Below are 26,810 nucleotides of genomic sequence, written 5' to 3' on the forward strand. Positions count from 1 at the left end.
GAGACCTCTGAATTCTGTGTGTCTGGAATGTACCTTAGTGTACAAGGGTAAGAGCCCTATTCCCATTTTTCCTTTGGCCCTTCTTGCCCCTAGAAGGTTGCCCATGAGTGAATGTGGACCTTGGGATGAAAATGTTTTCTCACCCCCACTCTAAGGCACTATATTTGATGAACTGATGATGCACATTTGTTCGCTGTCCAGCCTAGCATAAAACCCAACTACAATTAAGGAATTCTGCCTCTGTTTCTTTCCGGCTTGGTTTTTGTGTGTTCTTCTCAAGGCTTTTCAAACACAACATTGCTAAGGCTAGACAACTTTCCTATACAATCTGAATTGCATTTGCTACATGTATATAATTCTTAGGCAGTTCAATTCACAGTTCTATATATTATTACACATGACAATTGTACTGGTCACTGGGGTTATTTCTAATTGCATGTCAGGGAAACATTCTTTCCTGGAAATATCAGAAAGAAACCATGAAGGCTGATGAAATTTTGTCTGGCCTGCTTTCAGGCTTCCAATCACTTTTGATCCAACTGTTTTCAAATGGTTGAGAGAGAAAGAGAGAAAACACCAGTGTGATTTGTGATTTGCTATTCAGACAAGCAGCTGAGTAACACACATCATCTACCAAACTGACCTCACACAATTACACTGTCCAGATAGCATATGGGTGAACTTTTATGTTATGGGAAGCCATAATAATTCTGAAAATAAATAAGGATAATCAATAGTAGCTAGGCAACCAATGTTTAAAATAACTTAAACCTGAGCCAATGAATGATGGAAACAGAAAGGTAAATCAAAATTGTCTCATTGCCCTTCTTCGCCCTTCCCTGTATAGGGAAGTTTTTAATATTCTATGTCTTACTGTGGTTTAGTGTGTTTGAAGTTGCCCAAAGTGGCTGGGGCAACCCAGTCAGATGGGTAGCATATAAATAATAAATTGTCATCATTGTTATTATTCTAAAGTTTACTACTTCATCTCACTGATGGGATTGGTAAACTTGGCTGATGTTGGAAACCTCATGGACCCATATTTTCTCATCCTCTTTCTTCCTAGCTGAGAAAACTAAATCTAGTGTGTCTCCTGCCACATGTATTAGGTCAATAACATATTGGGACAGGCCCAAATTATTGTCATGGCAGCCCTGAAGTCCAAAATACATGTCAGCCTCATCATGGATATTGATATTCCCCAGGACCAACACCCTGTGAGTTTTCAGCACCACATCTGAGACTATCTTTTTCAACTCTGGTAGGGAGACCACTGAGTGAGTAGTTCACTTGCAGGTCCACTACTTTCAGCTTTCAAAGGATGACTGTGTTTCAGTTTGCATATTATTTTAGAAAGTGGCGGTGCTAACTGTGTGCAAAGATGTGAAGGTCACCTCTCAGACTTCATTCTGCCTTACAAGAATGTGTGACCATCCCTTCTGTTACAGAATATCTGTAGAAAGTCAAATGAATGGTACTTTGCAAGAAATTGAATTCACACAAAAGAGAGGAAGGAGAAAACGCCATAAGACTGTCAGGATCTTCCAAGATTTCCTAGCTGTATAGCTCATCTAAAGGTGTTTTTTATATATAAATAGCTTGCAAACTCCTGTGTCTTTTACATTAAAAACCAGTGGCCAGATAAGGACCAAAAAACAACAGTGGTGTTTTCTATATAATGCCTGTGCAGTTTTTAATTCAGTATACGAGAGCTGTGAAGTCAATTAGGGTCTCTAACACATCCATATCTTTATTAAGTGCTAGCAGACCATAAAGGAAACTTTAGAATACTAATGAAATTATTCTCGTTGAACTTATTGCCCCATTATGTTAAATAATTTCATAAGAATTTTTCATTTGTACAATAAATAAATTTTCTGATATGTGAGAGAAATGGGGATCAGCTTTTATTTAAAATCAATAATACACACTATAGTAGTTTTTAAAATATATATATTTGCATTATAAACTGACTAAAGCAAAAACCCAATATAGCTGCAGGTGGCAAATTGCCCTGTCTTATCTTGGAAGCATGCTTAAAATGATGTGCATTATTTTAATAGGGGTTTGGGAAGTAATTTTCATTAGTGGTTCACAGAAGTGCAATATTGACTAAAGGCATTCTCAGTATTTAGCTCTTCCATTAATACTTTGGAAGGAGATACAGCCATCATATAAGCAGATGAAGAATATATGTAACAAGCCCCATTCTGTGCCCAATAAGCTCTGTAGCCCATAGATTGCCCAGTATCTTCTCTGTGTGATATGTTCATGGGAAAAAGCTGTCCCATGAGCCCTTGGGTAAGGTAAGGGGAAAGCCTATATAAGGCTGCTTCCCTGGATCTCACAGCCATTTTACTTTGAGAGCTTCCCACTCACCCACCCTCGGGTTGGAGCCTTCACTGAGCAATTCTGGGTCGTTGGTTGACAGGGCCGGAAAGGAATCCGCCCCCCCCAACCTGATTGGAACTTGGTTGGGTTTTTTCACATTTCCCTCAGTGAAATAATGGCTTTCATTTGTATGAGGGCAGAAATGGCATTGGTCAAGATCAACATAGTACGCCCCCCCCATAAGGGGCCTGAAGGGCGGATTGACCATGGCAAACCAAAGCGTGGGTTCGGTATCTGCCTGCTCCGAATCTGCACCCTGGTCCCCCAGTGAGACCTTGCTTGCTTGGCTTGTAGCACGGCAAGATTCAACACTGGCCAACTCCTGTGGTAGAAATCTGGACTGATCCAAACCCAGTGGAATGATGAACTGATCCTGGGACTCAATGCCATGCCAACCCTTGCCCTGCCTGTTGCTGTCAATAAAGATTTGGCCATATTTTATCCTATCACCATTGTACAATCTGTTTTTTTTACTGCTCTCATGGGTGACATAATGCGCCTGCCTGGGCAAAGCAAAAACCAGAATGTGAATTACTCAATCACAAATGCCATCCTTACAGAAATTCCACGTTCTAACCTTAATCACTTCCCCAACAGTCAACATCAAGCTTCCCTAGAAAGGAAACAAAGTGGATTTTGGAAGAGCCATAGCACATGCTTTGCATGGAAAATGTGTCATGTTCAATCCCTGTAACTTCCAGGTAAAGCAAGGAAGACCTTCCTGTATGAAACAAGAGTTGAGAAAATAAGAACTATTGGGGGGTGGCAAATTTTGTCCTTGCTCAGGGCACCATATTTTCAAAGTCCACCCCAGTCCCCAGCTATGAATAACTACATTCCCTGAAATTATTTAAATGCATGGTCAGGCAGGAGAGAGAAAATAGTCATGCACCCCCCATAACCTTCACCTGAAATGCCTGCTCAAATTGGGATCTATTCATACCATCGCCTGAAATAAAAATCAATGGGATGATTGATTCTTAGTATATTACAGTAGTAATGGACACAGATGGGTTGCACATGTTTGATTTTACTAGATCTGTCAGCAGAGCTCAAGATAATATCGACTACCAAGCTTTGTCATTTTGTGTGCTGCATCTGCTTGACAGTGTGTGTCCTGCTGTTAATTTTTCTGGCCTCTCTTTTCAAACATTTTTAAAAAAGTATTAGAACCTATCGTTGATTGTGGCTGTGCCTCATATGTGATGTTGATACTCAGCTGCATAAGCCTAGCATATTAAAAGAAGAGGTTGTGTGTTATCGTCTGTCTAGGATGTGGGTATACCTAATTTATAATAAAGGTAAAGGAACCCCTGACCATTAGGTCCAGTCGTGGACGACTCTGGGGTTGCGGCGCTCATCTCACTTTACTGGCTGAGGGAGCTGGTGTACAGCTTCCGGGTCATGTGGCCAGCATGACTAAGCCGTTTCTGGTGAACCAGAGCAGCGCACGGAAATGACATTTACCTTCCCGCCAGAGAGGTACCTGTTTATCTACTTGCACTACTTGCAGAAGCGGGGACCGAGCAACGGGAGCTCACCCCATCGTGGGGATTCGAACCGCCGACCTTCTGATCAGCAAGCCCTAGGCTCTGTGGTTTAACCCACAGTGCTACCCACAACGTCTGAAATAAATAGGCTGAAATAAAACCTGAGCAAGAGCGGAGCCACAAATGTTGCTCGGAAGTCAATACATACATTGGGATGATGGACCACAACTTCCCCTCTTCATCTAATACTCAGAGCAAGCTTCCTTGTCCAATATCCAACAAAAATGGGCCAGTTGCTGGTGGTGACTGATGGGGAAGCTAGCAGGAATGGAACAGCAGCCAGCTGGAGCTTCTGGGCATCTGGGTGTAAAAGAGCCACAGGGAGGCAGAGAAGCAAGAGATCTGGTGAGATGGAACTTGGGAGAGCTAAGCAGAAGCATGCAAGATTGGACACAGCAGCCAAGACTTGTGTCTCTCTGGTGAGTGGCTGCACTGGCAGCAATATCTCCCTTGGGTCTAACAAACCCAAGAAGAGTTTGGATTTGATATTCTGCTTTATCACTACCCTAAGGAGTCTCAAAGCGGCTAACATTCTCCTTTCCCTCCCCCCCCACAACAAACATTGTGTGAGGTGAGTGAGACTGAGAGACTTCAAAGAAGTGTGACTAGCCCAAGGTCACCCAGCAGCTGCATATGGAGGAGCGGAGACGCGAACCCGGTTCCCCAGATTACGAGACTACCATAGTATGATTCTGCTCTGTGCAGATAGAGGGGAGGTTTCCCTCACTGGCAGGACTTCGCAGGACCAGAGGCTTGTAATGGTTGCAACCACTAATTACCAGAGAGGAGGCATATAAAACAATATTTGGTTCATATAACAAAAAAACAAAACAAAACAAGACATTGTGTACTCTTCTTCTCTTTTGCTGTAGAAAATAAACAGAATCATTCTTGCCTTTTAATTATTTTTTTAAAAAATCATATCATGGAGGGAAGAAGATATTGAACACCGTGTAAACTATTGTTTATTCTTCCAATCAATAACAATCACCTCCCATGGTTCCTGAAATTTACTTCTGGAAGAGAGGTCATTGAACATTGATTTCATAAAAGGCATCTTATTCATTATCAAAATGAGCCAGACATTATCCATTTCTTTTTCTTTGATTTTTTAAATTGGAACTCTTATTGCAAACAATGCATTCTCCAGCAAGGACATATGTTTTACAAGTACACAGATACAATCCAATGCAGCATGCGCAAACCTGCTGGGACTGCATGCCTAGAGACCTTCTTTAAAAAGCTAAAATCAGATTTTTTTTCAGATACTTGGTGGTTAAGAGGAAAACTGTGCATTCATTTCCTCCTCCTTGCCTGTGAGCTGATGGAAAGCCAAAGGTAAGCACATAGAAAGAGCCTGCAGGATCAGGCCAGTGGCCCATCTAGCCCACTGTTCTCACAGGGGCCAACCAGAAGCCTACATGCAGGTAGGTCAGTATCTCTTGACTAAGGTGGCATTTCCTAAAGTAACAACTCATTCTGACCTTTCCTTTTTGCGTATTTTTATACCACTGTTCAATAAAAGGTTATGAAATGTCTACAAGGATGTCACGAAAGAACAACAAACACACATAATGTCAGTAGCAGCTTGTGTGGTGACGCAGAGTCATAGAGCCATCAGCCTGACACAGTCATTGCTACAGCTTACCTGGATAGCAATGAGGTAAGGCAGGAATGAGGTCACAGCTGTGTGGACAATTCAGTGCTCGCCACTGGTTTGCCCATGCAGCCTCAACCTTGCTGCCATTCTGTTCTGGCTTTGTGGGTCTGCACCACTGCACCAGCCACTACTGCATTTTGCATCTTTAGTTAGCAGATTCCTGCTGGCCCAGTGGGATATATATACTATTATGTCTAAAGCAGCTGTGGAAAAGCTTTAGCCCTTTTTGATTTGCTGAACTACAACTTCCATTACCTCTAGCCGTTGACTAAACTTACTGGGATACATGGTAGCTGTAGTTCAGCAACAACTGGAGAGCCAAAGATACCCAAGCCCTGGTGTAAGGGGACCATCTTCTCCCACATGAATGCACTAGATGATCAAGACCTTCCTCAGATGGCATGTGCTGGATGCCATGCCTTCTTTGGGCAGGTAGGTGGCTATCAGAGATATTTTGTGCATATGGTGGTACCCAAATTATGGAACTCTGACGCCATATTTGTTACTGTTTGTCAGGAAAATTTGTCCTCCTCTCACATGCTGTTAGTGGTACATAAGATCTACTGCAGTGCAATTCTACAAACGTCAACTCAAAAGTAAGTCCTGTTGAGTTTTGGTGGCCTTACTCCCAGGAAACTGGGCCTAGGATTGCATCCTTAATTGTTGTTGTTGGGTTGGGGTTTTTTGTATGTGTATCTTTTTTGGTAACTTGTTGCTATTTTATGTCATTTGGCTAGAATTGTTTACATTGTATTTTAGTATTATTGTATTGTTGCATTATAAGCTTCTTGTGAAAAGTACAGCAGAAATTTAATCAAGCAAGTAAACAATCAAATAATAAGTAAATACATTACAGCCTTTACATGTATCTTCCCTGGAGTAATTTTTCCTATGTCAGGCTACAAGCCTATACAGTGGTAGCTCGGGTTACGAACTTAATTCATTCTGGAGGTCCATTTTTAACCCGAAACCGCTCTTAACCTGAGGTGCGCTTTCACTAATGGGGCCTCCTGCTGCTGCCGTGCCACCAGCGCATGATTTCCATTCTCATCCTGGGGCAAAGTTCTCAACCCAAGGTACTACTTCCGGGTTAGCAGAGTTTGTAACCGGAAGTGTTTGTAACTCGAGGTACCACAGTACGCAGTTACTGAATCCATTGCACTCAGCCAAGAAATGTGTAAACCCTCTAGGGACAGATTGTAAGTCAGGTGTAGTGCAAATTCTTTGCATGCAGAAGGTATTGTGTTCAATCCTTGGCATCTCCAGTTATAAGGATGAGGTAGCAAATGATGGGAAAGCCATCTGTCTGAGCCTCTAATAGTCTCTTGTTGGAAGCTGCCCAGAGTGGCTGGGGAAACCCAGCCAGATGGGTGGGGTATAAATAAATAAATTATTATTATTATTATTATTATTATCATCATCATCATCATCATCATCATCATCATCATCATCCCTGCCTTCTGTGTAGACAACACTGGATTAGACAGACAATGAGACTGATGAACAATATATATGGAAGGTTACCTTAGAAGGAACTGTGTAAACACACCAGAAGCAAAAAAATATATGGCTGGAAGTGTTTACACATATTGGGACCAGTGTGAGCCCAAACAGTTGTGATCACACTGGAAAGAATACATTTAAAAAGAGCCTAAAAGTGGAAGGTTATAATGAGATGATTCATAAACTGCATCCAGCAAAGGAAGTTTAGATTAAGCTCTTCATAGCTAATTCATCATAGTTCTATTAAATTACCCAGTGAAGAGTAGAAATGTGGAAATCCTAAGTAAGGAAAAAATGCTTTCTCCATTAATGGACTGCAAAATATATTCTGGATGCCCAAAGAAAAATCGTGAGTAATTAAGAGGCTGACCCTGAAAGGTGATGAGTGCATTCTTAGCAATGACTGACAAGCACTTAGCAAAGCTATTAAAAAGAAATTGGTTCCTAAAATATGCTTTAGGAATTAGAAAAAAATCATTAATTTATGTATGGCTCTAAAATGGAGCTTTGTAAATTACCTGGCAAATTACTCATGAGTAGGTTGAGTGAAGACAATTTTCATTAGCCTTCCTTTATCGTAATGAAAGAAGCCGCTAGAAATCAAAAGTTTATAAGCCCCCTGTGACTTAACCTTTGCACAAAAACGCTTTGAACAAAACTGTCAGTCAGCATTCCAGCACTTCTCTCCAACTTTCAATTTTCATTAGTGAAGGAGTCAGACCTATTGATTTTATAAGGTGTTTTATTAGAGTTGCTTTTAAAAATAAGGACTACTTGAAATTCAGCTCTACTAGCTTTGCTTTTCCCCCTTTATATTTTGAAGTGTTTTGTTCACTTTTTATATAAGTGCACCAAGCATATGCAATACTCAGTATGAGTACCTATTAGTAACTAAATGCTTTTGCAAATTTACCGGTAGTCACTCAGTTTTATTTCTTGCTTTCCCCTTATTTTGTTTCATTTCTAAGATGTCTAAGCCGCCTTTCCCTACAGGTCTCCAGGTTACAACAGTATCATGTACCATTATAAAAACAAATAAAACACTTGCAATTATATTTGTGTGTGTAGTCATTCCAACTAGAACAGAACACTACAAATGCAGCCAGAGATGCATTCCACGAAACTAAATATGTCAAATTTCAAAGGCCCAGGTAAAGAGACATGTCATCAGCATGCAACAAAAGCAATACAATGAAGGTAACACCCCCCCCTCTTTGGGGAGTTCCACAATTTATCCACAGATAAAACCCTCTCCTCAGCCATTTGAGGGAGCCCCCTCAAGAGGATCAGCTGAGATGGAGATGGCCCTTCAAATATTTAGTAGCTAAGTCATTTAGGTCTTTAAACACCTGTTTGAGCATCGTGAATTGGCTACACTCTGGCAACCAGTGCAGCTGTTTTAAAACAGGGGCAGTACAAGCTCTACATGGAACCAGTGGCGGAGCTTCATGCTCCAGCACCGGGGGGCAGAGAGCAGGCAGGGGCGGGGCTGGCGCACATGCTGGGGGCATGGCGCACCACCTGCAGGGGTGTGGCACACGTCCCGGGGGCATGGCACAACGCTCAGGGGGGCATCATGCCCAGCGGGGGTGGGGGGGCAGCTGCAATGGCACCCCACCGGGATCGTGCTGCTGGGGACGGTGCGCTCCCCCCGCACTCTTCTTCCTCCGCCCGTGCATGGAACCCCAGGCAGGAATCTGGCTGCTGGATTTTGGACCAATGACCCTACTCCCACCATAACAGATTTTACAGGTTTTGATTATTTTGCTTCAGTTGTGACAGCTGTTGAAATATGAAACGTTTATTCCTCTGCTATTTTACCGAACGGTCCGACACACCAAGAAGAGATATACCACCACCAATATAGGTGCAATGCCCAACAATTCATACACTTGTCCAGAAAAAGGGGAAGAGTGTAATTCTTACATCATTTAATATTTCATAATTATATAACTCAGGGCAGATTCATACCCAAATATACAGCTCATATCCAAATATAAAATTCATGGAGGTGCAATTCATGTGTAAAGGTCATCATATGCAATATTTGCTGCAACAGAGCCAATTCTGTACTTTCACCATTTCGTTTGTACTGTACCAACTTCACCACCACCTTATCCCTTCTCCTCAGCCTCCCAGTAAGCAACAGTTACTTGACCAACCAGAAATCTAATGAGTAGTTCCACCCCACTGTCCACTACTGAGCTCAAGTTTCAAAATTCTAAAAGGTCATAAAGTGGTCACCTCATTTTCCAGTGAAGCTAGCAGCTGAGTTAAATGGGTCACTGTAAAGAAAAGCATCCCAGACAGAAACATGATAGATCTTTGAGCAAACATTTCTGTAATACATAGGGGAGACAGGGAGCACTTTTACATAGAGTCTGACAGCTAATGCATATGCTTGAGGTGATTTCTTTTTCTCCTCAGTCTGAGAAGATTCCTTTTGATGGGAAGTGGGTCATCCAACTCATTTGCCAGAAGGAGAATTGGCAGTTTTGCATTTCATCACAAACCCTTTCCATGATGTGTCACTAAGGAGACAAGCACTGTCGCAAGTAGGGCGAGAGAGTACTTTGGCCCTTATATAAAAAGTAAAAGGAATGGTAACTGCAAGGATCATAGCCGAGAAGCATCACATTGAGGCACTGTTGGCAGACAGGGACATTTCCCTCCTGCAACAAGATTTGATTTTAAATTTGTCCAACCACTGAATAAGATTTTTTTCCAGGAGGAAAACCTGTATCACTCGGGTAGGTGGGATGGATTGAGTCCCGTCTTTTTGCTCTGAAGAGGTTTAAGGCAAGCAAGCAAGCAAAGTCAAGCTCTTGATTTCCTACTTCAATCACTTTCATTGTGTGTATAGTGTACAACCCAATTACACAAAGTCTTCAAAGTTACCTAGAGTAGCAGACATAATTCAGATAATTTGCTATTGACTGAGAGTGATTACATATATTCCACCATCAACTTCCTATGTTTGTGTTTTTGTAATTCCCTACTTGTTTTGCCTCACTGATGCAGTGAATGGTTGGGCTGTCCAATCTTGACCAGATTATTCCCTTTATATGCAGGTGCACCTACATATAATGTATGTATGAGGAATATACCACTCAGGCACTTCTTAATTAATAGTGTTGTGTATGGGAAAACCTATTTGGCTTTGTTTCATTGATTAAATTCAGGATGGCTTGGACACCCTAGGGTTTCCCTCCCCCCTTGCTTTTTAACTTTGGAAAACTCTCTGTAACAAAATATAAACAGTCTCAGATTTAGAAACTAGCTGCATCTTTGTGTGCATGCATAGATGGTAACAGTAATAATACTAACAGTCTAATAAGTAATTTTTGGATTCTTTACATATACAGCTTTTGGCTGATAGTTCTGACAAAGACCAGTGGCATACCTAGGGGTTAGACTGGACCCTGCCAAGGGTGCAGGCCCAGGGGGTGGGACAATAATCACACTGCTCCACTCTGGTTCAGAGTGGCTAGGATCACGTCTGCTCCTCTGTTGCTCTGGGTGGCCAGGCAAGGTGTACAGGCTCCTCTGGTTGCCTCATCTGAGGAATCTGGTCACTGGCATAGACCATCACAGCAACCCTGTGGGGCCCCCTGCCCAGATGCCCAGCAATGCTATTAGAAGTGTGAACACTCTGAAGCAGAGTGGCTTCAAAGGTGCCAATACATCTCCTTGCCAAGGGCACAAGGGAGCCTAGGTCCACTGCTCTAAAAATGGTTGCTTGAAGCTTTTTCCTTGGAACCAATGAAAGGCATAATGGCAGCTCCTAATGCCTGACATGGTTATCCAGCTGTTTCCTTTCCACATAGCTGCAGCATGAGCTAATAGAAGCCCTTATTTTTGCATGAAGAGCAAATAGAATGTAGTTCATAATATGCAAGTCTTCTGCCAAATCTCCAAAACAGAAGCCAAAGCATTTTTCTGACTTCTGTCACATCATGACTGAAAGCTAATTCATAAGCCTCCGATGGCCACTTTTAGCAAAGCAAGCAAAGCCCAATCGGTGTGCTGTGGGATCTGCACATTCTCTGTTCGTGGGCAGGCATGTTTGGAGAATTCACGTAGGCATACTTCCATTGGCTAAGGGCCTTCCAGGAATTCCTGTTGCAGGGATATTTTTTAAATAACTTTCTCCAGGTAGGAGATAATAACTGAATAACTACTGCAATACTGCGCTAGTCTGATTTGGTAAGGGTCAGCTGCCTATGTCCTGTATAAATGCTTGAAACAAGTCAATAAATAAATATGAATTTAGCTAGTTCAAAATGACAAAACAATATGTAAAAGTAAGACAAGTCTGCTCATAGCCAAATATGGTTCAGAAAAAAAAGTCAGTTCACCACACTAGACCTGTTTCATTAGAAACCAATTAATAATTTGAGTGTCCTTCAGTGCAAATGCTTTGCAACAAGAATTTAAATTTCAGGACTACTTGTTCCAGCTTTTTAGTACCTTTACCTGTAAAAAATATTCTCATTAAGGGACTTTGTTAAATATTAAATTTTAATTTAACCCCCGTATTTTAAGAGTCTCTTTTAATTACTTTAGATTTGCAGACTTCAGGAAAAGCATAATAGATCAAAAAAGAGAAGTCACAATTTAATATGAAATATATTCAAGGAACTGAAATGAAAAAGTGAGATGATGATATATTCATCAAGGTGGCACATTCTTTCATCTTATAAATATTCCATGGTTCACGCTGGTAGACTTTAACTTTCCTTTGTACTGAAAAATGACATCTTCATCATATGTGCGATGCAAAAAAAGTAGTTTGCACCCATCCTTGTATGCGCATGTGTTGATTCACATAACAATCAGAATCTATACATGTATTTATAGCCTACATTAAAAGATATGTAATATGAGTTGCCAAAGTGGAGTGCAGTATCTGACTTTCAAGACGAAACAAAAAGAAAACATCCAATTGCGTCCTTTTTCCTGTGTGTGTGCCTTCAACCCAGGAGGCACACTCCATTGTCTCTCATACATTTGAAGATGGAACTCTTGCACCATAGTTTGGAATCCTGCATCCTACGAAATCAGGTGATAGCAGAAGCCCAGGGCTGAGCTACTGTCTTATGCTGTGTTCATGATTTATACCTATTACCATTAGGGGTGCAGGTTAAGTAACCTTAAACTCTAGCTCAGTGGTTCCCAATTAGCTAAGTACGGCAGATCCCCTGTTTTTCTAAAGCCAAGCCAATATTTTTGAAAATGTTGATATCTCTATGGCAGTTTTTGTTATGTGAATGCTGCCACGGACCCCCGGGTGGGTTATGTGGACCCCTTGGGGTCCATGGACCCCCAATTGGGATCCACTGCTCTAGATCATATGGTTCAATGGAGCAGGGGTAAATGGTAATGTGTGCAACTTCAATTCAAAATGTGGTAAACAGGCACTAGGTGGGGGGCTTCTTATTCTGCTGAGTGAGATCCTAGACTCCTGCGCTGACTTTATCCCTGAATGCCACCTGCCCATAGCCTACCCTCCTTAAGGTACTTGTGTGTTCTTTGGCTAGCACACCTGGGCAGACACTTCCTAAAATTGAACTGCTGGCTAAATGGCTCCTATGACAAAGGGAGTTGCTGTTTTAGGGCATAATGGAAATAATTGCTTTGATTAAGAAAAAGTATTCATTGTACATTTTGCTGCTAACTGCCTACAAAATGTGGAAGTGACTGACAGGACTGATTATCATCTCATAGTGATCTGTAATAAATCAATGCCTGTGCATATCTAGATCGTTTTGTCCTGATGAGATCTATGTTAAACGTCAATGACATATTTTACCTGGCTTGTGTTTTGTTTTGTTTTTTAAAAAAAGTCTAGCAAGTTCAAAAGTCCAGCAAGGTCACACCATGCTAAGGATATACAACAGGTAACTGCAGCTGCTCTTCCTATTACAGTATTTGAACTAACGATTTTAACTCCTCTATAAGTGGGTCAAAGATTTCCCCACACTAAGCAATCATACAAATTGTATTAACATTTAGCCATGACAACTGGAGGCCATATGCTCAAAGAGACTTAATGAAAGTCTAACCTACTTTTCAAAATATACTAGCACTGTGTGTTAATCTCCAGCCTTCCACACCATGTGAGGTCTTGCAGATCTGTAATGTCACAAGTCTTCAGTCTGTGGGGTCAGAATGTGCGAGGCAGAGAGAGAAAAGGGGTCAGCCAGGCCACAGTTGGGTTCCCTGTGTGGCAAAGCAGCTCAGCTTAATGAGGACTTCTATTTCTGGACACTCAACTAAATATTTTAAAATAGATCCCAGGGAGGCCAATCAGTGGGATTTTCTGGGTGAAATAATGTATTTGCTCCTGATGGAAACAAGTCTCCAAAGATCAAAATCTTGTGGGTCAGTTTCAAACTCCCAAAATTGATTTATGGCAGGGAATTTTTTAAAAAATGCCCACAATACAATCATCTTGTAACTGCTCATATATGTAGCTGAAGGATTTTGGCTACGCTCCTTAGCTTTTAACCATATACAGTGGTACCTTGGGTTACATACGGTTCAGGTTACAGACACTTCAGGTTATAGACTCCGCTAACCCAGAAATAGTACCTCGGGTTAAGAACTTTGCTTCAGGATGAGAACAGAAATTGTGTGGCAGTGGCATGGCAGCAGTGGGAGGCCCCATTAGCTAAAGTGGTGCTTCAGGTTAAGAACAGACCTCCAGAACGAATTAAGTACGTAACCAGAGGTACCACTGTATATTAGAAAACACATCTTTAGGGCTCTACTTATGGCTCTTCTAATCAGAGAAAGTAAATAAGCAACAGTTGTGAACATCATTCTTAATGTGACCCTAGAAACAAAACTGTTTTGAGCTGGCAAAGTAAAAGGAAGAGGCCCTTAGAAGAAAGGAATATAACAAATGATTGGAAAATTTGATACAAAATCAAAGGGTTACTAAGCTTTATCTATTTACATGTCAGAGCTCTTGTGAAATACTTATGAAATAGGAATGTGCTGTATCTTCCTTAAAATTTCAGCAAATCCAGCCTCAATTTTTTTGGATATTTTGAACAAGCAGCAATCTCCAAAACAGTACCCAAAATTCACAGGCAATAACTGTTGGCAAACTGGACATAAGGAAACCTTTTAGACATTCAGGTAATCTTCCAAAACTTTTCTCTAGCCTCTGCTTTCTCTCTCTCTCTCAAGAGCCTTCAAATTTGCGCTACAACTTCATTTTACGGAAAATATAGTAACACAATTGCCTTCAGTATGTCTCTCTGTCTCTATTAAAAAAAGCATCCTAGATCTGTTTCACAATATTCTCCCATACAAATTTGGCATATTAACTCTTCCATTTCTTTCCTATGATGCTTTGTCACTCAAGAATCAGAACAATTCAATACCTTTTGGAGGAGGAGGAGGAGGAGGAGGAGGAGGAGGAGGAGGAGGAGGCGGCGCTCACCTCTGGCTATATCATGCATGTGGACCAAAGGTATTTAGTACTCTCTGAGAACATGCCCCTGGAAGTTACCCCACTATGGGGACTACAGATTAGGTGGACCTGATGCACTTGTCAAATATGTCCCCACTCCAGAGCCCCAACATTCAATATCTGGAACACTAAGCACAGATGCAGTGATGTCTTGAGCAGCTGTCCAGAAATAATAATAATAATAATAATAATAATAATAATAATAATAATAATTTATTATTTATACCCCGCCCATCTGGCTGGGCCTCCCCAGCCACTCTGGGCGGCTTCCATAAAAACCAAAAATACAGTAAAATATCACACGTTAAAAACTTCCCTGAACAGGGCTGCCTTAAGATGTCTTCTGAATGTCAGGTAGTTGTTTATCTCTTTGACATCTGCTGGAAGGGCGTTCCACAGGGCGGGCGCCACTACCGAGAAGGCTCTCTGCCTGGTTCCCTGTAGCTTTGCTTCTCGCAATGAGGGAACCGCCAGAAGGCCCTCGGCGCTGGACCTCAGTGTCCGGGCAGAATGATGGGGGTGGAGACGCTCCTTCAGGTATACTGGACCGAGGCCGTTTAGGGCTTTAAAGGTCAGCACCAACACTTTGAATTGTGCTCGGAAACGTACTGGGAGCCAATGTAGGTCTTTCAAGACCGGTGTTATATGGTCTCGGCGGCCGCCCCCAGTCACCAGTCTAGCTGCTGCATTCTGGATTAGTTGTAGTTTCCGAGTCACCTTCAAAGGTAGCCCCACGTAGAGCGCATTGCAGTAGTCCAAGCGGGAGATAACCAGAGCATGCACCACTCTGGCGAGACAGTCCGCAGGCAGATAGGGTCTCAGCCTACGTACCAGATGGAGCTGGTAAACAGCTGCCCTGGACACAGATTTGACCTGTGCCTCCATGGACAGCTGTGAGTCCAAAATGACTCCCAGGCTGCGCACCTGGTCCTTCACGGGCACAGTTACCCCATTCAGGACCAGGGAATCCTCCACACCTGCCCGCCTCCTGTCCCCCAAAAATAGTACTTCTGTCTTGTCAGGATTCAACCTCAATCTGTTAGCCGCCATCCATCCTCCAACCGCCTCCAGACACTCACACAGGACCTTCACCGCCCTCACTGGTTCTGATTTAAAAGAGAGGTAGAGCTGGGTATCATCCGCATACTGATGAACACCCAGCCCAAACCTCCTGATGATCTCTCCCAGCGGCTGCATGTAAATGTTGAAAAGCATGGGGGAGAGGACAGAACCCTGAGGCACCCCACAAGTGAGAGCCCAGGGGTCTGAACACTCATCCCCCACCACCACTTTCTGAACACGGCCCAGGAGGAAGGAGCGGAACCACTGTATGACAGTGCCCCCAGCTCCCAGCCCCTCAAGACGGTCCAGAAGGATGTTATGGTCGATGGTATCAAACGCCGCTGAGAGATCCAGCAGAACTAGGAAACAGCTCTCACCTTTGTCCCTAGCCCGCCGGAGATCATCAACCAGTGCGACCAAGGCAGTTTCAGTCCCATGATGAGGCCTGAATCCCGACTGGAAGGGATCCAAATGGTCCGCTTCTTCCAGGCGTGCCTGGAGTTGTTCGGCAACCGCTCGCTCAATCACCTTGCCCAAGAATGGAAGATTTGAGACTGGGCGATAGTTGGCCATCGTGGCCGCATCTAAAGATGGTTTTTTAAGAAGCGGTTTAATAACCGCCTCTTTCAGCGGGTCTGGGAAGGCTCCCTCACGGAGGGAAGCATTCACCACCCCACGAAGCCCATCGCCCAGTCCTTCCCGGCTAGCTTTTATAAGCCAGGATGGGCAAGGATCCAGGAGACAGGTGGTTGGTTTCACTCGTCCAAGCAGCCTGTCCACATCCTCGGAGGTAACAGATTGGAATTGATCCCACTCAACTTGACTAGACAGAACTCTAGCACTCTCCCGCCCCGGCCCTGCTCCCACGGTGGAGTCTACTTCTTCCCGAATCTGAGCGATTTTATCTGCAAAAAACTTTGCAAAATCATTGCAGGAGAACATGTGGCCCGTACTGGGCCCCGATGTTGCAGGTGGTTCCGCTAAATTGTGAACCACCTGAAAAAGTCTCCTGCTGCTGTTTTCTGCAGATGCAATAGAGGCGGCGAAGAAATTCTTCTTCGCCGTCGCTATTGCCACTTGGTAGGCTCGACGTTGAGCTCTAACCTGTGTCCGGTCAGATTCGGAATGAGTTATCCGCCACCGGCGCTCTAGCCGTCTCAACGATTGTTTCATTGCCCTCAGATCCATGGAAAACCACGGGGCTGTCCGGGCTCCATGCAATCGGAGAGGGCGCTTCGGAGCCAAACAGTCAATAGCCCTGGTTAACTCCACATTCCAGCGGGCCACCAGGGAATCAGCTGAAAGGCCATCAACATGGGATAAAGCATCCCCTACCACTCTCTGGAAACCATTTGGATCCATTAAGTGGCGGGGGCGGACCATCCGAATTGGTCCCACCTCCCTGCAGAGGGGATGGGTCGCAGAGAAGTCCAGTTGCACCAGGAAGTGATCTGACCATGGCACTTCTTTCGTTTCGCTTTTACTTAGTGTCAGATCACCAACATCCATAGAGGTAAACACCAGGTCCAAGGCATGTCCGCAGCTATGGGTTGGGCCAGACTTATTCAGGGACAGCCCCATGGAGGCCATGCTTTCCACGAAGTCCCGAGCGGCGCCTTGTAAGGTCGTGTCGGCATGGATGTTAAAATCCCCTAGGACGACCAAGCTAGGTGTCTCCAGGAGAACATCCGCCACGACCTGAAGCAGCTCGGGCAGGGAATCCTTGGTGCAGCGGGGAGGTCGGTACACCAAAAGGAATCCTGTACTGCCCCTATTGCCCAACTTCCAGAACATGCACTCGGAAAACTGGGTCTTCCCAATAGGACGCCTGGTGCAAACTAATGACTTCCTAAAAATCACTGCAACCCCCCCTCCCCGCCCACATGACCTGGGTTGCTGTGCGTAAGAGAAACCTGGTGGACAAGCAGCGGCAAGGACAGGCCCATCTGCTTCATCCAACCAAGTCTCTGTTACACATGCCAGGTCAAGTCCTCCATCCATGATCAAGTCATGGATGGCAGTGGTCTTATGAATCATTGACCTGGCATTGCACAGCAGCACCTTCAGGTCATGTGGGTATCCCTTGCTGATTCTAGTATCCATCCGGTCAGGACCAGACCCGGAGGCAGGAATAGTCCTCAGACAACGACTAAACCTGCCCCCTCTGTAATGACGTGGTCTAGTCTTAGCGTAACTCCTCCTCCTACCCGTGATCACTGAGATCGGTTGTCCCAGTGCATCCCCCCCTGTGGAACATGCCCCAGCCATTTTGTGGGCTGGGGCCCACTCCCCGGCAGCCCTGACCCCTCCCCCTAAGAACAAAATAACACCTTAAACAAACAAACAAAACCAATAAAACAATGCAAACAAACAAAAAATAATAATGTAAAAATTACAAAAACATCAAAATAAAAATAAAAAAATTCCCCAAGCCCAACCAAACATCAATCCCACCCCCACCCGCCACATACAAAAAATCCAAAAGAAAAATTTTAAAAACATTTTAAAAAACACTCTAAAAACACTCTGTGCCCCCCTGGCAATAACAACTGTCCTGGTGAGGCCTGTCAGGCCCTGCCCTGGGCCAGGTGGTAAGTGGCAAGAGCAGGGCCCTCAGGCACTCACACAGGGGAGTCCTCCTGGGCAGCAGGCAGCAAGCCGCACGCAGTCCTTATGAGGCCCCAGGCCCCGCCCCAGGCCAGATGGTAAGTGGCAAGAGCAGGGCCCTCAGGCACTCACACAGGGGAGTCCTCCTGGGCAGCAGGCAGCAAGCAGCACGCAGTCCTTATGAGGCTTCAGGCCCCGCCCCAGGCCAGATGGTAAGTGGCAAGAGCAGGGCCCTCAGGCACTCACACAGGGGAGTCCTCCTGGGCAGCAGGCAGCAAGCAGCACGCAGTCCTTATGAGGCTTCAGGCCCCGCCCCAGGCCAGATGGTAAGTGGCAGGAAGGAGCAGGGCCCTCAGGCACTCACACAGGGGAGTCCTCCTGGGCAGCAGGCAGCAAGCCGCACGCAGTCCTTATGAGGCCCCAGGCCCCGCCCCAGGCCAGATGGTAAGTGGCAAGAGCAGGGCCCTCAGGCACTCACACAGGGGAGTCCTCCTGGGCAGCAGGCAGCAAGCCGCACGCAGTCCTTATGAGGCCCCAGGCCCCGCCCCAGGCCAGATGGTAAGTGGCAAGAGCAGGGCCCTCAGGCACTCACACAGGGGAGTCCTCCTGGGCAGCAGGCAGCAAGCAGCACGCAGTCCTTATGAGGCTTCAGGCCCCGCCCCAGGCCAGATGGTAAGTGGCAGGAAGGAGCAGGGCCCTCAGGCACTCACACAGGGGAGTCCTCCTGGGCAGCAGGCAGCAAGCCGCACGCAGTCCTTATGAGGCCCCAGGCCCCGCCCCAGGCCAGATGGTAAGTGGCAAGAGCAGGGCCCTCAGGCACTCACACAGGGGAGTCCTCCTGGGCAGCAGGCAGCAAGCAGCACGCAGTCCTTATGAGGCTTCAGGCCCCGCCCCAGGCCAGATGGTAAGTGGCAGGAAGGAGCAGGGCCCTCAGGCACTCACACAGGGGAGTCCTCCTGGGCAGCAGGCAGCAAGCCGCACGCAGTCCTTATGAGGCCCCAGGCCCCGCCCCAGGCCAGATGGTAAGTGGCAAGAGCAGGGCCCTCAGGCACTCACAAGGTGGCATGGACAGTTGGCAGTGCAAGGCCTCTATTCTTTTAGCCCTTCTCAAGAAGGAAAAATAAGAACCAACTAGTGAGGCTCCATGGCATACCAAGGCTAGCTGTATTCATGTTTAACAGTTACTGGTGAAACCTGTTATCTGTGTGACTTCTTAGCTGGACAGCTCCCTTGCAACTATAGTAGCCCTGCCACTTACATTTTGCTCCATGCTTTCCAGGCACAGGTCCATGCTTAAAAGTTCTGTTTCTGAGCATCTCATCCCACCCCCGCCCCAAGCTTTTCATATGAAAACCTACTGTTTAGTGCTCAATCAGAGCAGAAATCAGTTCGGGGTTTCAGTGGATTGCCATTTTCTCCCACTGAGGTTTAAAGACCAATGGATCCTTGGACCAAGAATTATTATTATTAAATAATAATTATTAAATTATTATAAGAATCCAAACGTTTCCAGTATTTTCCTCTTTTTTTCCTGGGTCACAACATTCAATAGGAAGAAGTGATGAAAAAACCCACCTGTGCCCCAAGGCCCTTCAGGTTCCTGCCCAGAGTCTCATAGTCCCCTGCTGTACATCAAAGGCTGGGTCTGGCAGTATTGTTTGAACCCACATGAATTGGAAGGGATGGGTTGTGGTTAGTGGGCTTTATAAGACTTGGCAACTTCTCTATCACATTGTGAATCTTTGCACTTGGAAGACAGCACACCTCCCAGGACATCCTTGGAAGACAGCACACCTTCCAGGACATCCTGTTTCCTCCGCACACTCTTGCCTCTGTCCCCCTAGGTAGGGAGTCACCTAACACCACCAGGTGCCTCTTCCTCCTCTGGGCAGTGGCAGGAATCATATTGTGCATTGTAGCTTCCATAGCCACCTTGGTGTATTCTGAGGAGCCCAAGGTGAGGGCATGGAATCAACTTTGCATCTCCAGTGACACAGCACAGCTCCTGACAGTCCTGCTTCTGTGTGTGATGTTCATCCAGAGTTTCATCTCCTGCAATGAGTGATCTCTCCCCCCCCCACTCCCTAGGGGCATCCGCTACTGACCTAAATCAGTGTGTCATTGAGTGAGTTCAGTAACAACAGCTGCAGATGTTTCTTCTTCCGTGCCAGGAAAAGCAAGAGCTAAAATTAAATGCCTTGTTTTTGAAGGCATTAGGGCTCTCATGTTAAATTATAGTCCATTTAGCCATATTTTTGAATAAATCAAGTGGCACTGACAATGCAATTTCTTTATCTGCAGAACCAATCTTGCTCTGCCAAATGTTTTCCTAATTAGAGTGCCTGTGTTGAACAGATGATAAAAATGTCAAATGCTCTAAAATAAAGAAATAGAAGCATGAGCAATGTCTCATCAAAGTACTTCCCCTCTTCTACAAAAGTACATCTGCACTGGCGCTTTTTTATATAAATAAATAAAAACCAATCTGCTGGTGCACAGAGCTTCAACAGCACAATTCTGCTTTAACAAATGTTGATGATTGTTAGATTTGCTTCTCAGGATCAAAACTGCATGGGGAATAATTGACATTTCCTGTATTGCTTGCATTTCCTCTGCCTACTGAGAAGTGGCTCAATGACTTTATTTGGCTTGCAGGTTATGTTACTGAGCCCAATCCAGCAAGGACTGCATAAATACGGACTGCTTATTTTACCCATGGCAGGAGACAGTATAGGAAGCAGGAGAGATCCAGTTGTCAGGAAGGGTGCTGTGCCGCACCACACACAAGACTATCGCTTAAGATGTGAAAAACTCAGGTTCAAAACCCCAATCTGCTTAGAATTAGCTGGGTGGTTTTGAGCAAGGCACTTTTCCTCAGCCAAACTTGTCTGACAGTAGATTTCACCAAACTGCTCCCTTCCAGATGTTTTGGACTACAACTTTCATCAGCTGGCCAGGGCTGATGGGAGTTGTAATCCAAGGCATTTGGGAATGACTAGAGGCCAAGAAATCCCTGCTGAATCACAAGAAGGGGCACATTTTGCAAACATATTCTCTTCCACTCAAGGAATGACTGCACCTCCCATTTTCAGACTCCTTTTCTATACACTGTAGTGAAACTGCTCGGGACACAGCTGTGTTGGCGGGGGTGGGGTGTGTGGACTGAAAATGTCTCTCTGATGCAAGGAAGCATCCCAGTGGGGCTCTCGGCAGCTAGTAGGTGTTCCTCACCAAGTAGGGGGGAAATAGCTGAAAAAGATGCCAAGATCATGCAGGGGAAAGTTGATGGTGGGAAGAGTTGCAATTTTTTCACAACCTGGAAATAGCCAGTGTCTTATTTTTTTATTTGGACTTGTTATTGAAATTTTATAGCTATGGCCCAGCATGGTTTCATGTTGAAGGTGCAGGAGATACAAATACAAATACACCTGAGCAGCAAAAACTGAACTTCACAAAACCACAGCATGGTGGCTAGAGTGGCCTCTAATGCTTTGTAAAACAAAAAAACAACAACAAAACCCGAGAGTACAAATTTGCATAAGCAAATTTATATGTGAAGATGCAAATGTAGAAATAATTGTCATTATTTAAACAGAAGTACCATACAACTCTTCATAATGGGGGAAGTCTGTGAGGAGGTGGCCTGTGTGTCTGTTGAGTAGGTGCTAAAAGGGAAACTTGACGCATTCAGTTTATTTGAATTCCAGTGTGAACTAGCCTGATCAGAACTTATTTTATGTTATATGGCATCTATTTGTAGAATCCATTAACAGCCAGCAAAGTATATGCCCACCTACAACTCACACATCTTAATGTAGCTGAAAACGAGTAAAGTGAAAAGTCATTTTATATATTATGTAACTTAGTTTTAGACCTGTGCTCCTTTACGCTCTGTCCCTTACAGTCACTTTTTACTGTTTGTACTTGTTTTTATCTTTTTAAGTTATGTATGGTAAAAATTACCTTTTAATTACTAGGTTTTATTTCTTACCTGTTTTAAGTCTTATGTGTTCAGTTTATCCGTATGTTTTATCTTATGCTGGTCTGTGAGTGAAATAAAGGTTAACAAAAATATTTGGGGGGGTGGGAGAACAGAATTATCTTTTGAGTTTTTAACTTCTCCAAGGTTTTATAGTTCATGGCTGAAAAAAAACATACTAAAATACAGCTCTGAATGAATATTTAAGGATAAAATGCATTTAGAAAGGCACACACTGAGATAAAATTCATGCTAAAATCTAATATATGCAATGTAATAATTATTTAAAGACACAGTTAAATAAGAACTTCTGTGCATTTTTTTTAAAATCACAGATACCTGCTGACAGAAAAATACTTGTGAATCAATACAGACCAGAAACAGATTGAGCCATCCTTAGCTGCTAATTATCAATGTGAAACTTCAACAACCCTGCTCTCCTTTCATATGGTTGTTTAACTTTAAACTGGATTTGGAGCAGACAGCCCTTCAAATATAGGACTGTCCTCTTCACAGCACTCGTTCACATGCCTTGTTGCCTGTCAATTCACTAGGTAACCTATGGTAAGCAGCTTATCCTAGTCTCTCTCCCATATGAAATATTATTGTGCAGTATATTAATTAATTAATGATTCTAAGGTAGACTCACCACCAGTTTACACAGTATGAAAACCCATTTCACAGTTACTAAAATATAAATATTCATAGCTAAAATACGCAATAATAAAATAATTCCATTAAAATGTTTAAATACAGGCAACCACGGTTAAAATACATGATAAAACAACCCCATTTTAAAAAACACACACCAGTAAACGAAACAGTAGACTCCAATCAAGAGCTCAAGGTAATTACTGAGCAAATATGAAAGTAATACTGATCTACCAAACCAGAAGGGTCCCCCCCACAACCCCTGTAGTTTGTATTCTTTGCAATTTCATGCACACTGCTTATAAATGTCACTATTAGTGGTGGTATGTAAGCACCTTAAATAAAAAGAGTTGTATTCAATGCAGCACTAAACAGGACTCAGTGAAAACATTTCTGCTTGCCAGACGGAACGGTTTCCACTTGCCTCCACCCTGCCCCAACAGTGTTCTGGAGATTCTTCCAAGCCTCTGAAGCAGGTTTGGAGAGGGCATAGGGGCACCAATGGGGAGAGGAGATGGGGGAAAGTCGCACTGAAGTAGCAGGAATCCTTGTGCTGCTTTCCAACAGCACAACAAATTAGTTAAATATGGCTCTGTGTAAGCACATCAACACCTCACCAACTACTACCTGTTCACAGGTGAAGTCATAGTCATTTGTGGTCTGTTATCCTCCCAAAGCTTATCCATTTCAAGTTCCTTTTGGGAAGAGTTACAAACAACTCGCTGAACTCTCAGCAAGTGATTTTGAAGTCTGTGCGAGAAAAGTCTTACCAGACACTTTTATTAGGGTTATATATTATACTGAACTGAGATGCAGCATAACAGTTCATATTACACCTCTGTTCAAGGATCTGCACTGGCTCTTGATTTGTTACAGGGACAAGCTGAAGATGTTGCTACTCGTATATAAAGTTCTTACCCGCTTGGGACCAGTTAACTTGAAGGATCATCTTACGTCATACTTGCCCGCTTGACCGCTTCGGTCTGCAGAACTTGCACTTTTACAAGTGCCATAGAATCACAGAATTATAGAATCATAGAAATGTAGCACTGGAAGGGACTCCAAGTGTCATCTAGTCTAACCCCCTGAAATGCAAGAATCTCAACTAAAGCACCCAAGTGTGATGGCCTGGGACTCAGGCTCAGACTCGGAACCAGAGGAGTCTCAGTCTGCACCGGATCCTTTGCCTCAGGCATCATCTGAACCAAGTCTGGGGCCTGATCCTTAAGAGTCCCAGTCTGCACACGTTCCCCTGCAACCAACACCAGCTGGGCTGAGTCAGGGGCTTGAGCCTGCCCTGGCTCCAGATTACCTCATTGCCTTCAGCTGGGCATCACTTATAGCTGCTCCACTACCGGTTTGGTCAGGGGAGGCTGAGGTGGCCCCTGGGTCTAGTAACCCACCAATGTCTCCTGAGCTGCAGAGACTAAGGTCTGAGAGAAGGAGAGACCTGAGTACTCACAGAAGGAGTGCTCGCCTTCAGGCGAAACAGGGAGGTGAGTCGCCAGGGAATCAGGACTGGCCGCTACCCCGATAAAGATAAAAGGCTGTTGGATCCCGCCCCAGGTTGCGGGAACTACATTGCTGCATACTAGATCGTGCCTGGTTTCCTGCCTCGTGTCCTGCCTTGGCCCTGCCGGGCTGACTCCTAGCGGAACCTTCGGATTCTGGACCGGTCCTGGACAGTGTTTCATGGGTTACCCCGAGGCCCAGCACACCAAGGCAGATGGCCATCCAACCTCTGCTTACAAACCTCCAAGGAAGGGGAGTCCACAACCTCCATAAGAGAGACCATTCCACTGTCAAATAGCTCTTACTGTCAGAAAGTTATTCCTGATATTTAGTCAGAATCTCATTTCTGGTAACCTGAAGCTCACGGGGTGAAATGGCCCATAACTCCAGAGGAGTTTATAAAGGTTTCTACATATTCCTCATCCCATGGTGACCCATAGGAGTTTTCTACCATAGACCCACATGGAGATCATGACATCAACAGAATGCTGCCCCCATTTGCCCCTCATTGACCCACACACCACTGGGCAATGGGGTTCCAGGGCCTAATTTGGCCCAGAACAAGGCTTAAACAGAAAATTCTGCAGCTTGAAATAGCTCCACTGTCTAATCCAAGTTATGCTCTTCAGAGAAATTACATAGTCATTTTGTTTGTTTGTTTTCTGTCTTTAAATCTCTGCCCTATAACAAAAGTTCTCTGAGACAAACAAACCCACAAACCACAAAACACATTAAACTGCAAGTCAGAACAATAAAAGTCTATAACAAATTAATTATAAAACTGAAACACAATTAAAACACAAATTAAAACTCGATTAAGGGCCCAGCCTACCGAACATAAAACATTATTTATGGGTGAGGTTTTGGGACCGTGGCTTCTATGTTTTTACTATGATGGTTGGTTTGTGCCTAGAGATGGGGGTGGTGGAGATTAGATTCATTTCACATTTATGAACCTGCCTAATTCAGACTTTCCTAAACAGGGACATCCTTTGGAGTTTACACTTTTTCAGCTTTTTGTAATATAATTTGCCAGTGCAATGTGGAAATAAATAAATAAATAATTCTTATACACTACCTATTTGACTAGGTTGCCCCAGCCACTCTGGGTGGCTTCCAACAAAAATAACAGCAACAACAAGCACAAAAGTTTTCCAAAACACAGCTGCCTTCAGATGTCTACAAAAATTGAATATAGTGGTACCTCAGGTTAAGTACTTAATTCGTTCCGGAGGTCCGTACTTAACCTGTAACTGTTCTTAACCTGAAGCACCACTTTAGCTAATGAGGCCTCCTGCTGCTGCTGTGCCGCTGGAGCACGATTTCTGTTCTCATCCTGAAGCAAAGTTCTTAACCTGAAGCACTATTTCTGGGTTAGCAGAGTCTGTAACCTAAAGCGTATGTAACCTGAAGCATACGTAACCCGAGGTACCACTGTAGTTGTTTTAACTCTTTGACATGTTATGTACTAAGATGAAGTTGCAGTTCTCACTCAGGGCCACCAGTATGTAAATGAAGGATTGAAAACTGTCATTCCTGATTGGTTAGCTAGTTGTGAGTTGTTACTGTTTCAAGTTACTTAGTATTATATAAAGCAGCCAGCTAGGCTGCAGTCAGTCTGATTCCAGGAGCAGTTCTAACTGCTGCAATAATGAGCTGTGATCCAAAAGAGCTGTGTCCTTCGTCCATCTTTTCCACTGTTCGACATGACATATGCTGGGTAGGGATTCCACAGGGCATTTTTATACACATTTAACTCTAGTAAATGCATTTGGGGCTGCAGTGTGCTCTGTGTGGGGCTACGACTGAAGTAGACTTGGAAACTACAATTGATCCAGAATGCAACTGATAGACTGCAGAGTGGAAGCAGCCACCAGGAGCACATAACACCAGTCCTAAAAGATCTACATTGGCCCCCAGTACATTTCTGAGCACAGTTCAAAGTGTTTGTGTTAACCTTTAAAGCCCTTTTAGGCTTCAGTCCTGTAAACCTGAGAGTGGCTCTACCCTGATTGTTCAGCCCAGACACTGTCTGGAAAATGAGAAGTAGAATCAGGCTGGTGGTTGGATTGAGGCCCACCCAATTGGTGTGTATGTGTGTGATGTTTGACTGGACCACTGAAGGGCCCCCAATTTATTTCCAGTAAAAACAACGTTTTTCCTGCCCATCCCTAATTGTAAATGATTTATTGGCCATGTGCTTGTTTTGTACTGGATTATACTACTGATTATATTTTACTGCTACCCATCTGGACATTTTATGATGTAGAGACAGCATAGGAATGTTTTTTCACAATTCAATGAAAGACCACTCATTGTGCCAAATCTGGTTCCAAGGTTTGCTGCTTCCAATTCAGTTGCAAAAGAATGGAGTTGAAGAATCTTTATTTGCATTAGCAACTAGCCATAGCA

General features: G+C 44.1%; 1 protein-coding gene across 1 annotated transcript in view; it reads right to left on the reverse strand.

Annotated features, from left to right (window-relative positions):
- EDIL3 (EGF like repeats and discoidin domains 3) overlaps positions 1 to 26,810 on the reverse strand; it is a 236,474-nt gene that overhangs the window by 127,990 nt on the left and 81,674 nt on the right. The window lies entirely within an intron of this gene.

The sequence above is a fragment of the Podarcis raffonei genome, chromosome 11 (genome assembly GCF_027172205.1).
Source record: "Podarcis raffonei isolate rPodRaf1 chromosome 11, rPodRaf1.pri, whole genome shotgun sequence".
Taxonomy (NCBI): Eukaryota; Metazoa; Chordata; class Lepidosauria; order Squamata; family Lacertidae; genus Podarcis; species Podarcis raffonei.